Here is a 16239-nt window from a genome sequence, read left to right as displayed (position 1 = left end):
AGTGTCTCTAGCATGCAAATCAATCCAATAAGACTCAACATCACTAAATACGACATCACTACACTAGCATCAATATCACACATTAATCGGAAAAATTATCTAAGGGAATCATAATATAATGCAAATGCATGAAACTATATGAACAAATCATCATAAAAACTACCAAAATTAATAAAATAAAATAAACTACATGGAAAAATATCTGCAACTATATGAATTAAACTATCATGAACATGCAAACTATATGAGACTCACACGAACATATTCCTTCAACTAATACCCCCAAACTTAAAATATTCACTGTCCTCATTGAAGCCTATAGTAAGGAATCAGGCATACCTACTCAGAATCAGAATCCTCACCCTCAACGGGTGGAGTGTCAGGTGTGTCCGGAGGTGGATACACGGCATCCTCACCAAAGACTAGCCACTGGATGTAACCTCCCGTACCTCTAAATGCAGTCTCAAGTGCCTGGGTGAGATCGCGTGCAAACTGACTGTGAATGTCGTGTATCGTATCCATCCTCCTCGCAAGACGCCTATACTGCGTCGAACTCAAACCAGCTCCTCTATCTGCTCCTGCTGCCTCATCCTGGTGCTGCTGCTGTGACAAACCAGCCTCCTCTCCATACTGAGCCCTCCAAGCTGCTCGCCGGGCATGCTGAGAACCTCCTGCTGTAGCTGCCTCCATAGGCACACCACCTGGCAGATGAGCATAAGAGTACCCAAGCCCCTTAGGATTGGGCTTCCCTCCATACCACTCAACCATGTTTTGCAGCATAGAACTGTCAATAGGAGCATTGGGAAGCTGCAGCTGCTCATGCGCTGGCCAATGAACACCAACTGTCACGCACAACTTCGTCATAACGGACGCATACGGAATAGCACATGTTGTACTCCCCTTCAAAAATCTCAAGATCCCCTGATAGATCACCATCCCCAAATCAATAGAATCGCCCTGTAGTATACCCCAAAGCAGACGAGCACGCTCTACAGTAATCTCATACACATGCGAAGATGGCATGATGTTAGCACAAATAAACGAGTTCCATGCCCGTGCAAACCTGTTCATGCATGAAGCACGGAACGTGGAGTAATCAGTAGTGCCCCTCTTAAACTTCCGATGAGTCTCAGGCACACAAAGAGTAGCAACGATCAGATCCAAATCAAAGTCCTTCGGCGTCTTATCGTTCCATGTGTCCTAACCCACCTTCCTTGCAGGCTGCTCAATCACCCTCCTGATAGCCTCTGTACTATACTCAACCGTCATCCCTCTCACCACCGTGAAACCATTCTTCTCCGCCTTGGCATTGGCATAAAACTCCTGCACAACACTCATGGGCACAGCAGCGGGAGCCTCACAAAAAGGTACCCAACCCATCTCCAAAATCATCTCCAACAGCTTACCATCCTTCCCGGATGGCAGAAATCCTCTCTCCTTAGAAATAGGCTTCGAGAGAAGCCACGTATACTCCTCCTCAGCCTCAGGAGTGGCAAACCTAGGCCTCACACCACCAACAGATGATGAATCGGTGGTGTTGCTTCCAACTTGAGTTCTCTGTCTTTTGGGTGCCATAAGATTGAAAAAGAGTGAATAAAAGCTTAAGTGTTTAGAGAGAATATGTGTTTAAGAATTTGAGAATTGGTGGAGAGAAGTTGTGTATAAGTGTATGTATTTATAGGTGGAGGGGTGTGAATTTGATAAGGAATAGAAGTGGGATTGATTATGGGAATCATGGAAATAATGGAATTGAGTAGGAGAGGGAATTATGGGGTATGGAAGAGTAAAAATCGGGTTTGAATTGATTTTGGAATTAAAATCCCGATTTTTCCTTATAAACTGCCGCCTTAATTTTTTTCTGAAAAGGGACCCGGCACGGGCGCGCGCTGAGATAGCGCGGGCGCGCTCTACTTCTGGAAAACCAGCGCGGCCGCGCGCTGTGGTTGCGCGGGCGCGCTGTTCTAGCGCGCGGCCACACCCAGCTTCTGTACTTGATCCTGAATTTTTTTTCTTTTTCTGATTTTTTTGTGTTTTTCTCCTTTCTTCTTGCTTCCTCTACCTACTAATATACAACATACTTGGGTTGCCTCCCAAGAAGCGCTTCTATTACGTCGCTAGCTCGACGTAGAACCTTGAGATCAAGTGGACAATAAAACGGCACTAACCACCTCGCGGTTTGCCATATCACCATAATAATGCTTCAACCATTGACCATTTACCTTGAATGCTTGGCCCGAATCATTCTCAAAAATTTCCATCGCTCCATGTGGAAACACAATTTTGATTATGAAAGGACCTAACCATCTTGACTTCAACTTTCCTGGAAAAAGACAGAGATGCGAGTTAAATAAAAGCACTTGTTGCCCCGACACAAATTTCTTGAGCACTAGACCCCGATCGTGCCACCTCTTGACTTTCTCCTTGTACATTTTTTTGTTCTCATAAGCTTGAAGTCGAAATTCGTCGAGTTCATTCAACTGAAGCATCCTTTTCTTTCCAGCTGCATCCAAGTCCAGATTCAATTTCTTTAAATCCCAATATGCTTTATGCTCGAGCTCCACCGGCAAATGACACCCCTTACCATAAACCAACTGAAACAGCGACATTCCCAATGGAGTCTTAAATGCTGTTCTAAAAGCCCAAACAGCTTCATCAAGCTTCAAAGACCAATCCTTCCTTGATGGACACATTACTTTCTCTAAAATGCGCTTGATCTCTCTGTTGGATACCTCAGCTTGACCATTCGTCTGAGGATGATAAGCCGTGGCAATGCGATGATTCACATTGTATCTTTTAATCATAGCAGTGAACTTGCGATTGCAAAAATGTGACCCCTCATCGCTGATTATGACTCTTATCTGCTTGTGAAGAAAATTAAGCACCACTTTTGCATTGTTTGTTGGCAATGCCTTAACTTCAACCCATTTTGACACATAATCAACGGCCCTATGAAGTCAATTCCCCAAACATCAAAGACCTCAACCTTGAGAAGCACGTTAAGAGGCATCTCATCCCTCTTGGACATATTACCCACACGTTGACATCGATCACATTTCAAAATGAACTGATGAGCATCTTTAAACAATGTCGGCCAAAAGAAACCTGCTTGAAGAACATGAGCTGCTGTCTTTTCTCCACCATAATGTCCTCCAAACGCCGTTAAGTGGCAATCTCGCAAGATCCCTCCCGTTTCGCTGTAAGGAATACATCTCCTGATGATTTGGTCAGCTCCTTAGCGAAAAAGAAACGGCTCATCCCATAAATACCACTTCACTTCATGTAGAAACTTCTTCCTTTGAGCATAAGATAAGTTAGGAGGCATGATGTTACTCAAAAGGTAGTTCACAATATCTGCAAACCATGGTTCTTCTTCTTGCACTCCTAACAGCTGCTCGTCGGGAAAAGACTCATTTATCAAGGTCTTATCTAATAAAGTAGCATTAGGATTCTCCAATCGCGAGAGATGATCAACCACATGATTTTCAGTTCCTTTTCTGTCCTTGATCTCTAGTTCAAATTCTTGGAGCAAAAGAACCCATCGAATCAATCTAGGCTTCGAGTCCTTCTTCGAGACAAGATATCGAATTGCAGCATGATCAGTGAAAACTGTCACCTTAGTCCCAAGTAGATAAGATCAAAATTTCTCAAAACCGTAGACAATAGCCAAAAGTTCTTTCTCCGTAGTAGTATAATTCAGTTGGGCGCCATTTAATGTCTTACTAGCATAGTAGACCACATGAAATATGTTGTTCTTTCTCTGCCCAAGAACTCCTCCAACTCCATAATCACTTGCATCACATATCATCCCAAAAGGTTCATTCCAATCGGGTGCAGTTATGATCAGTGCCGTAATTAGACTCTTTTTCAATGTTTCAAACGCTGCAAGGCACTCGTCATCAAACTTGAAAGGGACATCTTTCTCTAGTAAACTGCAAAATGGCTTTGAAATTTTTGAGAAGTCTTTGATGAAACGCCTATAGAAACCCGCATGACCAAGAAAACTGTGAATTCCCTTGATAGAATTGGGAGGTGGAAGATTCTCAATGACCCCCACCTTGGCCTTATCCACCTCAAGACCCTTATTAGAAACCTTGTGCCCGAGAATTATGCCTTGACGCACCATGAAGTGACATTTCTCCCAATTGAGAACCAGGTTGGTCTCAACGCACATCTTGAGGACGTGTCCAAGATTTTGCAAGCATTCATCAAAAGAATCGCCAAAGACTGAGAAGTCGTCCATGAACACTTTCACATTCTGGCCAATCATGTCAAAAAAAATGGCCATCATACAACGCTGAAATGTGGCTGGTGCACCACACAGACGGAAAGAAACTCGTCTAAAGGCGAATGTACCGAATGGACAAGTGAAGGTAGTTTTCTCTTGATCTTCTAGAGCGATACAAATCTGATTATAACCTGAATAACCATCCAGAAGACAATAGTACTCATGACCAGCCAACCTGTCAAGTATCTGATCAATGAAAGATAAGGGAAAGTGATCCTTCCTAGTAGCCTTTTTTAGCTTCCTGTAGTCCATACAAACTCTCCACCCCGTAACTGTTCTTGTAGAAATAAGCTCATTCTTCTCATTTGCTACCACAGTGATATCACCTTTCTTTAGTACACATTGAACCGGGCTTACCCATGAACTGTCAGAGATAGGATAAATGATCCCTGCATCTAGCCACTTTAGAATTTCCTTCTTCACTACTTCCTTCATGATTGGATTCAGTCTTCTTTGCTGCTCGACTATAGGCTTATTACCTTCTTCTAGCAGAATTTTATGCATGCAGTAAGAAGGGCTGATTCCCTTGATATCTGCTATAGTCCATCCAATTGCCGATTTGAACTCTCTCAGAATTCTTAAAAGCTTTTCCTCGTCACTACGTGAAAGGTCAGATGCAATAATAACAGGCAAAGTAGATGCATCACCTAAAAAAGCATACCTCAAATGTTCAGGTAAAGGCTTAAGCTCAAGAGTAAGAGCTTCCTCAATAGAAGGCTTGAGGCGTTTAGGAGCTTTGTTAAATTCCTCCATTCCAAGTGATTCAAAAGGCATTTCAATCTTCCTTTTCTAGGGAGATGCATTCAAATATTGTAATTTCTCATCTCCTTTGTCATCTTCACTGTGTAAATTTCCCAACAAGGCTTTTTCTAAGGCATTAGACCTTAGCAATTGGTCAAGTTCCGATGTGACCACCGAGTCGACCAACTCGACTTTTAAGCACTCCTCATTATTAGTAGGAAATTTCATAGCATTGAACACATTGAAAGTCACATCCTAATCCAACACTCGCATTGTAAGCTCACCCTTCTGCACATCAATCAAGGTTCGGCCAGTTGCCAAGAAGGGCCTTCCCAAGATTATGGGAATCTTTTTATCCTCCTCGAAATGAAGAATGACATAATCAGTAGGGAAGATGAGTTTGTCCACCTTGACCAAGATATCCTCCACAATACCTCTCGGATATGTAATAGAACGGTCAGCCAACTGCAAGGTCATATAAGTTGGTTTGGGATCAGGTAAGTCCAATTGCTTGAAGATTGACAAAGACATCAGATTGATGCTAGCTCCCAAGTTACATAAGAATCTGTCAAAAGACATTTTCCCAATAGTACATGGAATAGTAAAGCTTCCTGGATCTTTAAGCTTTAGAGGTAACTTTTGTTGCAGCATAGCACTGCATTCCTCCATGAGAGAGACAGTCTCTAAGTCATCCAGCTTCACTTTATGAGAGAGAATACCTTTCATAAACTTTGCATAACTAGGCATCTTCTCAAGAGCCTCAGCGAACGGTATGTTGATGTGAAGTTTCTTGAACACCTCCAGAAACTTCTCGAATTGCTTGTCCAACTTTTTTTTTGCAGCCTCTTAGGAAAAGGTGGTGGAGGATAGATCTGTTTTTCCCCTGTATTACCCTCAGGCAGAGTGTGTTCAACAGTAATCTTCCTTGGTTCCACTTCCTCACCCTGCTGCTCTACTTCTTTCTCAGCTCCAGCTTTTTCAGCCAACTCTTGAGTTTGTTCGGGATTAGCAACCTTCCCAGACCTCAAAGTGATTGCCTTTACCTGCTCTTTAGCTTCCTTCTTCCCTGGCACTTCAATGTCACTAGGTAGTGTACCAGGTTGACGATTTAGCAAGGCATTGGCAATTTTCCCAATTTGATTTTCCAAGGTCTTGATAGAGACAGCTTGGCTCTTACACATAAGCTTCAACTCCTCCAATTCAGATTTTTCATTAGCTTGCTACAACTGGAGTTGTTATTTTGGTGCATACTGCGGTTGCTGAAAACCAGGGGGGTTGTACAGCTTAGCTGAATACTAATGATAAGGCTGTTGAACCGCGTTCTGAGCATCGCTCCAACTGAAATTAGGATAATTGCAGTTATTTGGATGATAGATGGCTGGCACAGGTTGCTGCGATCGCTGGAAGTTGCTCACGAACTGAGCTGATTCATTAGAAATTGCGCACTGATCAGTCTCATGGGCACCAGCACAAAGCTCATAGACACTAGTAATTTGATTAACTCCATAATTAGCCAAAGTGTCCACCTTCATTATCAAAGCCTTAAGTTGGGCAGTGATAGCAGTTGTTGCATCCAACTCCAGAATTCCTGCAACTTTTCCCTCAGTCAATCTCTGGGAAGGATTCTGGTACTCATTAGCAGCCATCAGTTCAGTAAGTTTATAAGCTTCATCATAGCTCTTAGCCCACAAGGCTCCTCCTGATGCTGCATAAAGCATGGGCCTAAAAGTAGGACCCAATATATTGTAAAAATAGTTGATAATCATCCAATCAGGCATGCCATAGTGTGGGCACTTCCTTAGCATCTCCTTCTATCGATCCCAAGCCTCACACAGAGATTCTCCAGTTTGCTGCGTAAACTGGGTAAGAGCATTCCTGATTGCTGCTGTCTTCACCATGGGGAAGAATTTAGTGAGAAACTTTTGAGCAAGATCTTCCCAAGTTTTGATAGACCCTGCTCGTAGAGAATGTAACCAACACTTAGCTTTATCCCTCAGATAGAATGGAAAGAGTCGTAGCTTGATAACATCTTTAGTCACACCATTGAACTTAAAAGTATCACAGATCTCGATGAAATCCCTGATGTGCATGTTGGGGTCTTCGGTAGGAGAACCCCCAAACTGAACTGAGTTTTGAATCATCTGGATCGTGCTTGACTTGATCTCGAAAGTGTTAGCCACGATGGCTGGTCGAATGATGTTGGACTGAATGTCATTAATCTTAGGCTTAGAATAGTCCATCAAAGCCTTCAGATTTCCTGCTTGATCACCCATATCTAGTACAATTGGCTCTTCAACTTTCTCTTCTTCTTCTACCTTCTTTTCTTCCTCCGAAACTTCCCTGCGAATTACCACAAGTACTTCCTCGACTTTATCCAGTGTTCTCTTACGGGTACACGAACGCGTATGCATATACCCTTGCTAGATAACCTGAATAAGACAAGGAACAAATAAGTAACAATGTCCGAGTCAATGAACTTTAACGACCACTGATGGAAAGCATATAAACTAGTAATTAACATTGCAGTCCCCGGTAGCGGTGCCAAAAATTTGTTAGTCGCTAAACACGCGTTAATATTACACACAAGTATACGAGTTCGCAAGGAGTATAAGATATAAATCAAATTCGATCCCACAGAGACTGTATTGGTTAAATATCTAAATTATGCACCAAAGCAACAATGTATGGTTATTATTCAATGCTAAGACTATAACAAATTGAGGATGTTTATAACTAAGAATTACACTAACAAGTATAACTACGAGAATAAAATAGACTGGATTAATATATATGACAAACATGGGATTCTAACTTCATTAAGTACTTCATTCAATAGCCTCATTATTCTCAACCTCAGCATACAATGGTGATGACACTAATCAGATAACACGAAATTGATAAACGCCAACTTTCGTTGCACGAACACCATTCTACCAGACATCCACAAAAGAGATAGAAGTTAAATATGCACCAATTATATTGAGACCCTATATGTCTATAGAATTTGACAACATAACGATTTAAGCACAAGTTATCTATCTTGATTATATAGGGCAAGTAAGATGGTTAAAATTACCTACTAATCATGCATAACAATACATGAACCTATGCTAGCATGGCAAGTTCTAAATCCTTAAATTCACTTTCACTTCATTAAGAATTAACACGCTATCTTATAAGTTCGCGACGCTCATAAGACGAATAAGCACAACCATAACTAGGTTATCATACAATCACCACACGCTAAGGCATTAAATAAATCAACTAAAGAAATCCATAAATAAATCTGCTAGAACCCCATGATAATGATTAGCCCATAATCGAGCTCATTGCCAACGCGGGTTCCAATGAAAACATGATATAGCAAACGTAGTCTTTATACGAATGCATTAAACCAAGTATACACAAGAATATAGGTTCAAAAAACAAGAAAAAAGCATCCAAATTACAACTCAAAACAAAGATTTACGAGAATAAATTAGATCATTTTCGCCTTTGTTGAATTGGGCCAAAAGGTCTCTTGCCGTCTTCTCCTTCCTTTATATCTTGATTACATTATAAAAATGACCTAAAGTTATATATATATATATATATAGAAGTCCATACATTCCCAGGAGTCCAGAAATCGAATTATAAAAGAATCAGGATTTCTAATTCCCAACCCAGCGCGGCCGCGCGCTTCACCATCGCGGGCGCGCTGACATTCTGCTCCCTGGCGCGGGCGCGCCGACCTTCTGCCAAAAAAATTATTTTCCTTTTATTTATTCCTTACAGCTTTGAGCCAATCTTTCAAGATTTTATTCCAACACATCCTAAACACCATATTAGCATCAAAACAATGCTAATTCACCTGATTCAAGAAGTAAATCCTGAAATGCAAAAACACTAGAAAACACGTTTAAACACAAATAACTTGAGTACAAATACACCAACTCAAAGCTTATTAGAGCATAAATAAGTGTCATAAATGCCACTTAATAACCTTTATACCAAGCTCTTGGGGCTTGTTTTAACCCATATAGAGCTTTATATAATTTATAGACATAATCTTGATGGTTTGCATCTTCAAAACCGGGAGGTTGTTTTACATATACTTATTCTTCTAATATCCCGTTTAAGAATGCAGATTTTACATCCATTTGGTATACATTGATATTTTTATGACATGTATAAGCCAATAGCATTCGAATTGATTCAATTCTTGCTATCGGTGCATATGTTTCATCAAAGTGTATACCTTCCATTTAGGTATATCCTTGTATGACTAATCTCGCTTTATTTCGAACTACAGTTCCATTTTCATCTAATTTATTTCAAAAAACCCATTTTATACCAATTATAGAGGTATCATAAGGCTTTGGGACAAGTTCCCAAACTTTACTACGAGAAAATTGGAGTAATTCCTCTTGCATTGCAGAGATCCAATCCTCCTCTAATAAAGCCTCTTTCGCGGTCTTAGGTTCTATCTGAGATAGAAAACTAAGATGATTCACAACGTTTTGAAGTTGTGACCGCGTTTGAACTCCATTCCTTAAGTCTCCAAGAACATTATCTAGTAGTGGATGACTTTTTATAGTAGGAATTTCTTTGAGAAGTTCATCTTCCTTTTCGTCTATTTTTTAATGGATTTTTATAAACGGGAGTCCCGATATCCATATTTTTGAATTGTCGAATAATATTTTCAATATCATCTTATTCGACATTTTCTTGGTCAACAAGATCTTTATACTTCGCGGGTGGTTTACTTTCATCAAATGCCACATTTATTGATTCTTCCACCACAAGCGACTTTAGATTAAACATTCGATAAGCTTTACTATTATTCGAGTATCCAAGAAATATACCTGCGTCCAATTTCGGATCAATTTTTTTAAGGTATTCTTTTGAATTTAATATGAAGCATTTGCTTCTGAATACTCAAAAGTAGCTTAACTTTGGAGTTTTGCCAAAATAGAGCTCGTAAGGAGTTTTTTGCTTTATAGGTCGTAGCAAAACCCGATTAAGAATATTGCAAGCCGTTGACATAACTTCGGCCCAAAATTATTTAGGTCGACGATATTCATTTAGCATTGTGCTAGCCATTTCTTGGAGTGTTCTATTTTTCCGTTCAACTACTCCATTTGATTGTGGAGTATATGGAGCGGAAAAATTATGTATGATGCCATGTTCATCACAGAAGTTGGTAAAACTGGAATTCTCAAATTCTTTACCATGATCAGTCCTTATATAGACTATGGTTTTATTTTGTTGATTTTGAATCCTTTTACATAAAGAAGAGATGGATTTAAAAGCGTCAATTTTAGCTTTGAGAAATTTTGTCCATGTAAATCATGAATAATCATCTACGAGTACCAACGTATATGAGCAACCTCCGAGACATTATATTGGAACCGGACCAATAAGATCCATATGTAATAACTCGAGAGGTCTTGAGGTACATACCATGAATTTTTCTTTGTGAGAGGCTCGAATTTGTATACCAATTTTGCAAGCTTCACAAGTATGATCTTTATGATAATTTAACTTTGGTATCCCTCGTACATGGTCTTTAGTTGAAATATTCTTTATCAACTTTATGTTGGCATGTCCTAATTTTCGATGCCATAGCCATGGACCATCATTTATAGTGATTAGGCATACGCTCACTTGTTTGCTCATGTCACATGTATAGACATTCTTATTTCGAGGGTAAGTGAGGACCAACTTTCCGGATTTATCTAGAATTGAACAATGAGTAGTGTAAAAAATTACCGTGTATTCATTGTCACATGGTTGACTTATGGAGAGAAGATTGTACCGTAATCCGGTGACTAATTGAACGTCATAAATTTTAACTTTATCATTACCGATATCTCCAATACTGACAATGTTTCCTTTGCTATTATCTCTAAATGTTACGTTCGCCGCGGTGACCCTTTTAATGTTGTTCAAGAGTGACTTGTTTCCGGTTATATGTCTTGAACACCCACTATCAAGGTACCATATGTCTTGTTTTGCGGCAAGATAAACCTACAAAACCGATTAATTAAATTTATAGGTACACCTTTGTCTTGAGGGTCCTGGGGTTAGTACATCATACATAACATTTGATTTTTCATGAAATAATCTAGGCATGGTATACTTATCATTAGGCACATAAATATTTCTAGATGCATAATGCCTAGCTTGAGATTGATAATACCTAGAGCTATCATGAAATCTGGCTGGATCTTGATAAATAGCATATATATTATTAGCATGGTAATTAGCATACATATTCCTATTAAGAGGTTGTTGTCTTATAAATGCATTACCATTGACATGATATTTTATGTATCTGTTTTGAAACATGGGAGGTTGATGAGACGTTTGTTGCCTTTGATATTTATATTTCATATTCTTGTAAGGCATTCGTTTATCATCTTTCTTGTATGATTCATTGCGAAACCATACATGCTTCCCCTAAATTTCACCATTCTTGAATTTGCAATATTGAACGGTATGTCCAATCTCATTGCAATATGAACATTTATATGATGGTGATTCGGGTGAAGTCTTTATTGGTGATACGAATATTTGAGGATTCCTTTCAGAAGGATAATTCTTATCGTATCCAAAACCTTCATGATTATATGAGGTTTTTGTATGCATCATTTGATCCAACATCTTACTACCTTTTGTAAATCTTTGAATGACAATTTCAAGATATTCATTATCTTTCTTTAAGGCATCAATCTTGTTGTTAAGGAATCTTTCTTGATCCTTAACTTGAGCTATGAGCTTATGATTTTCTTGTTTTAACCTTTTAGCTTCAATAGTAAGCTCATTGGTTTCTAATAGCTCTTTTTCTTTATCAAGATTGTCTTTAGAAGATGCTTGAACATTTGATTCATTTTGAATCTTTAAGTTCAATAGATCGATGTGAAGCTTACATATATTATCATTCAATTGAATCTTTTCACATACCATCTATTCTTCTTGAAGAATTAGTGATATATTCTCTGTTTCAAGATTGAGTATATTTTCTCTAAGTTTATTTACCTCAATCTTGATAAGATGGTTTCGATCTTTTAAAGATGTAATCTCATTTTCATCTTGGACTCTTAAGTCCATCATCCGAGTATACTCTTTATTTTAAGTATGATGCATTTCTTCTATTTTCATTTTCTCGGACCATAATAGGTGAAGCCTTCTTTCAACTTCTTTATATTTATCTTTATAGTCTACTACAAGTTCAATTAAATCATGCTTATTCATATCTATAAGGGATACGTTGGATTTATCTAATAATGACTTAATTGAGATGTAGTTAGATGTTACCTCTTGATTTGTAGTGGATACTTCTGTTGAGGTAGTTTCATCTCCGAGAGCCATTAAGCATAGATTAACCACTTCTTCACTAGCTTCCGGAGCTTCTTCATCGTCACTCAAATCCCAACCATTTTCAGCCACGAGACTTCATCCTTTTGAAAGTTTAGGACATTCTCTTTTGTAGTAACCGGGTTGTTTACATTCGAAACACACATCTTGCGTTTCCTCCGGAGATGCATTTTTTGGTTTTGGAGGAGTGTACACGGGATGATTAGTAGAGACATTGGCATTACTATAAGTATTCATATTTTGATTGCCTTTGCCTTTATTGTAGCTCGTTGACGGAAATTACTCTTGTAGTTGGAAGAATAATTTTGAGAGTAATTTGGCCTTCCGTTGGTGTTAAAAACTCTTTGTTGATTATTTGATTTAAGGAAGCCTTTTCCATATCTTTGAGCTTTGCTTTGAAGCACACGACAAAGTTGTCTCGTAAGTAAAGCAATTTCACTTTCATCGAGATCTTGGAGTTCTTCATTCAACTGCTCGTCGTTGTCATTTTCATCTATCAATATGGCCTTTAAAGCCATGTTTTTCTTTTTATCATCCACTTTTGGAGTTACCTTTTCCAGAATATTATCTTCCTCGTAAGCACGCAGATTTCCGAATAGGTTATCAATCTTATACTCATTTAGGTTATGCATCTCTTTTATAGTAGTAACTTTAGCTTTCCAACTTGGAGGTAGAGATTTGAGCACTCTTCTATTCTTTTCATTTTGAGTATAATTATTTCCAAGTTGAGATAATTCATCAATAATACGAGTAAATCTTGTTTCCATATCGATGATATTTTCTCCTTCTTGGAGTTTAAAGTTCTCATATTCTTGGATCAATGTTTCCATCCGAGAATCTATTATATCAGTGGGTCCCACATAGGTTACCACTAATTTATTCCACATTTCTTGTGCTGACTTGTAATTATTTACTCTTTTATATTCTTTTTCTGCAAGTTCACTTGTGAGAACCATTTCCGCCTTGGCGGCTATATTCATTGTGGCTTCTTCCTCTAGATTACATTTAACCTTCTTCTCGATGATGATATCATCGACAGTTTTGGTAGGAGCGCGAACACCATCTTCGATAGCCATCCAAACTTTGACTCCTTGAGATCTAGCATAGATGTGAAACCTCATTTTCCATGTTGCAAAGTTGGTGCCATCAAATAGAGGAGGTCGTGAGCTTGACAAACCTTCACCACAACCAACGGGATTAATATACGCCATTTAAGATCACTTTTTGTTATGCCTGTAAATCTGCAAATCACTTAACAAACACGTTAAAAAGCACTGCTCTGATACCAATTGTAAGGTCCCGTAAAAGGGCTATATTAAGCTAGAAGGGGGGTTGAATAGCTTAATTACCAATTTAAAAGTTATTATAACGTTTTAAAATAATTTCTCCATTTTTAAAACTTTACCAAGTAGTTATGTAGTTTATATGGGCGGAAAATAAAGTGCACGGAACTAAAGTTTATATGTGCAATTTATATGTGCGGAAAACAAAGTGCAAGGAAAATAAATATTATGAAGTTGATGTAGAACCCTTGTGTGGACTTGGCTTCCTTAGATTTTGTCGGTCTTGGATCTTAGTGATCCGGTCTTGGGTCTTTCCTCTTCTTCACGGTGCAAGTATTACTAAATCCCCGTTAGTACATATAGGACTTGGGTCTTAGAACGAGAATCGCCTCGCGTCACTTCACCTCACTACAAAACTAATAAGGCAATCTACAAAACAAAACGTATAGAGAAAAGATGGGTTGGGCTAGTACCGTATTAAATATCAACTATGTATACTTGACTTGAGATATAGAATAATATGTCAAGTATACTTTCGATTACTCCGTCTTTATAGATAATGTATATCGGTGTAATACAAGAAGTCTTTTGTATATATATAAGCAATATGGCTTATGACTTCTTTAGTATCCTTCTTCATTTGATTATGTATTTATAGATCGAAGAATACTTTAGTTACAATCTCGGAATTGTAACTTATGCTTTTTAAGCTCGTAGGCTTAAGGATTTTAGTATACTTAAATTTTTACAATTATAAAGCCAAAGTATACTTTTAACTTCGTGCACAATTTATAGGTTCTATATAAGCCAAGATCGAGATAAAAGAAGGGCAAGTAATTGGCTTTGGATTTGTGCTTTTGAAGTTTAGGTGGATGATTACGAAGTTTACTATTTATCGATTTTTAATCCCATAGAACACTGAAGATGTTAGTGGGGATTGTATGATACTTTTCGTAATGATACTATATACCCAAACTATGCGTTGGCCAAGATCGAGATAATAAAGTGCAAGTAATTGGCCAACTCGTGTAATTTAATCTGTCTTTAATATTTGACAAAATTATGAATCTTACTACTGATCGATTTATAATCCCATGGAATACTGAAGATGTTAGTGGGGATTATACGATACCTTTTGTCACACCCCCAACGTAACAATACATAATATAAATCTATTACAATAGATGAAAGAAGGTAAATACAACTGAATCCAAGATCTTACAGTTTAGGGTTGGAACAACCCAACATTACTAACTATTACAACTGGTTTTAATATCAAGTCCTCACACAAAACTATCTCTTATTCTACCTGAGCTCGAACATACGCATCGGCATCACAAGTCTTACATGCTGTCAGCTTGAATCTAACCATATCTGCTAGCTGTAATATCAGGGTAAAAGCAAGTAGTGAGCCAAATGCTCAACAAGTGCTAAACAATATGGTACAAAACATAAGACGAGATATATTTAAAAGAATAACAATGTGAAGATAGAGCTAATAATAACAAGAGATGAACTTTTGGGTGATGGCATCATTTGTTTGTATCAAAACATTTCCAAAACCATTTCATAATCAAAAACCATTTTATGACGCTACGGATTACAGCCGGTGATCAGCCGCGAAGTAATCCTGAATCTCGCTGGGTTCTAAAACATTAATGGGATCCCTAGGCAACTTTTAAGCCTACAATTTAAGTGTGGAAAGGACTTGCGTCTCAGTTCAGATCCACCATTTAAAGAAAACATTTATCCCCCTTTGGGACTAAAAATCCAAATTTTTAATCATTTCAAAAACTGATGCCGATTGATAATAAATTTCTTAAACAATAAACAGCTTTATAAAGGGATTATAGATCAACTTTGAAACACTGGAAATATGATCACTAAATCTCAGGGCCATGATCCACTAGACTTTACTCTATCAGGGTAATTGAAAGGTTTCTATTTACAAGGACTTTGACAAGGAGATTTAGCAAGGCTATCGGATAATATGAAAGAACAAAGCCTTATTAGGCTTAAGGTAATGGTTCCAGATAAGGTATAGGTATTAAAATACAAAGAAGGTGAGCATTAATTTGAAGTATAACAAAGTATCATGTGTTAGGGTAAGAATAGGGTTATCAAACAATCATGAACGACTTTATGGAGTGTCTGGCTTTCAGGTATCAAGATAAAGTTTCTATCGAGGTTCTTACAAGAGTTGAATCAAAGCATCAGGGTGTAATATCAAGATTTCTCAGGAATTAATAGCATGTTAATCAAAAGGATCAATAAAGTATCTGTTGTGTATATGTTGTGTACTTGATGATTTCATGAACAAAACACCTTTGTAGATTTTACTTAGTGAAATTATGTAGCACTCGACGGATAAGATTTATAGTCCCGACGGATGACTCATTATAGTCCCGACGGATGATGACTTATTATCCATCGAGTGAGTAGCTTATGTAACAATAAATCTGTAGCACATTTCTGCATACACCATTGTATAGATTCTGTAAGTAGTATATAAGTCACGTTAACTTTAACTAGATATGCAGAATAGGTTGATTAATTGTACATAAATGATAT

The 16239-nt window shown here is 38.1% G+C and overlaps 1 non-coding gene across 1 annotated transcript; it reads left to right on the top strand.

The window, feature by feature from the left end:
* Positions 1-6802: 6802 nt before the first annotated feature.
* On the top strand, positions 6803-6909 carry LOC141699428 (small nucleolar RNA R71). The gene has a single exon (XR_012565892.1). It is a non-coding gene; the product is annotated as a small nucleolar RNA R71 (small nucleolar RNA).
* Positions 6910-16239: the final 9330 nt, after the last annotated feature.

Source organism: Apium graveolens, chromosome 11 (assembly GCF_009905375.1).
Source record: "Apium graveolens cultivar Ventura chromosome 11, ASM990537v1, whole genome shotgun sequence".
Taxonomy (NCBI): domain Eukaryota; kingdom Viridiplantae; phylum Streptophyta; class Magnoliopsida; order Apiales; family Apiaceae; genus Apium; species Apium graveolens.
Note: the sequence above shows the minus strand (reverse complement) of the source record. Positions and strands in the feature narration are given on the sequence as shown.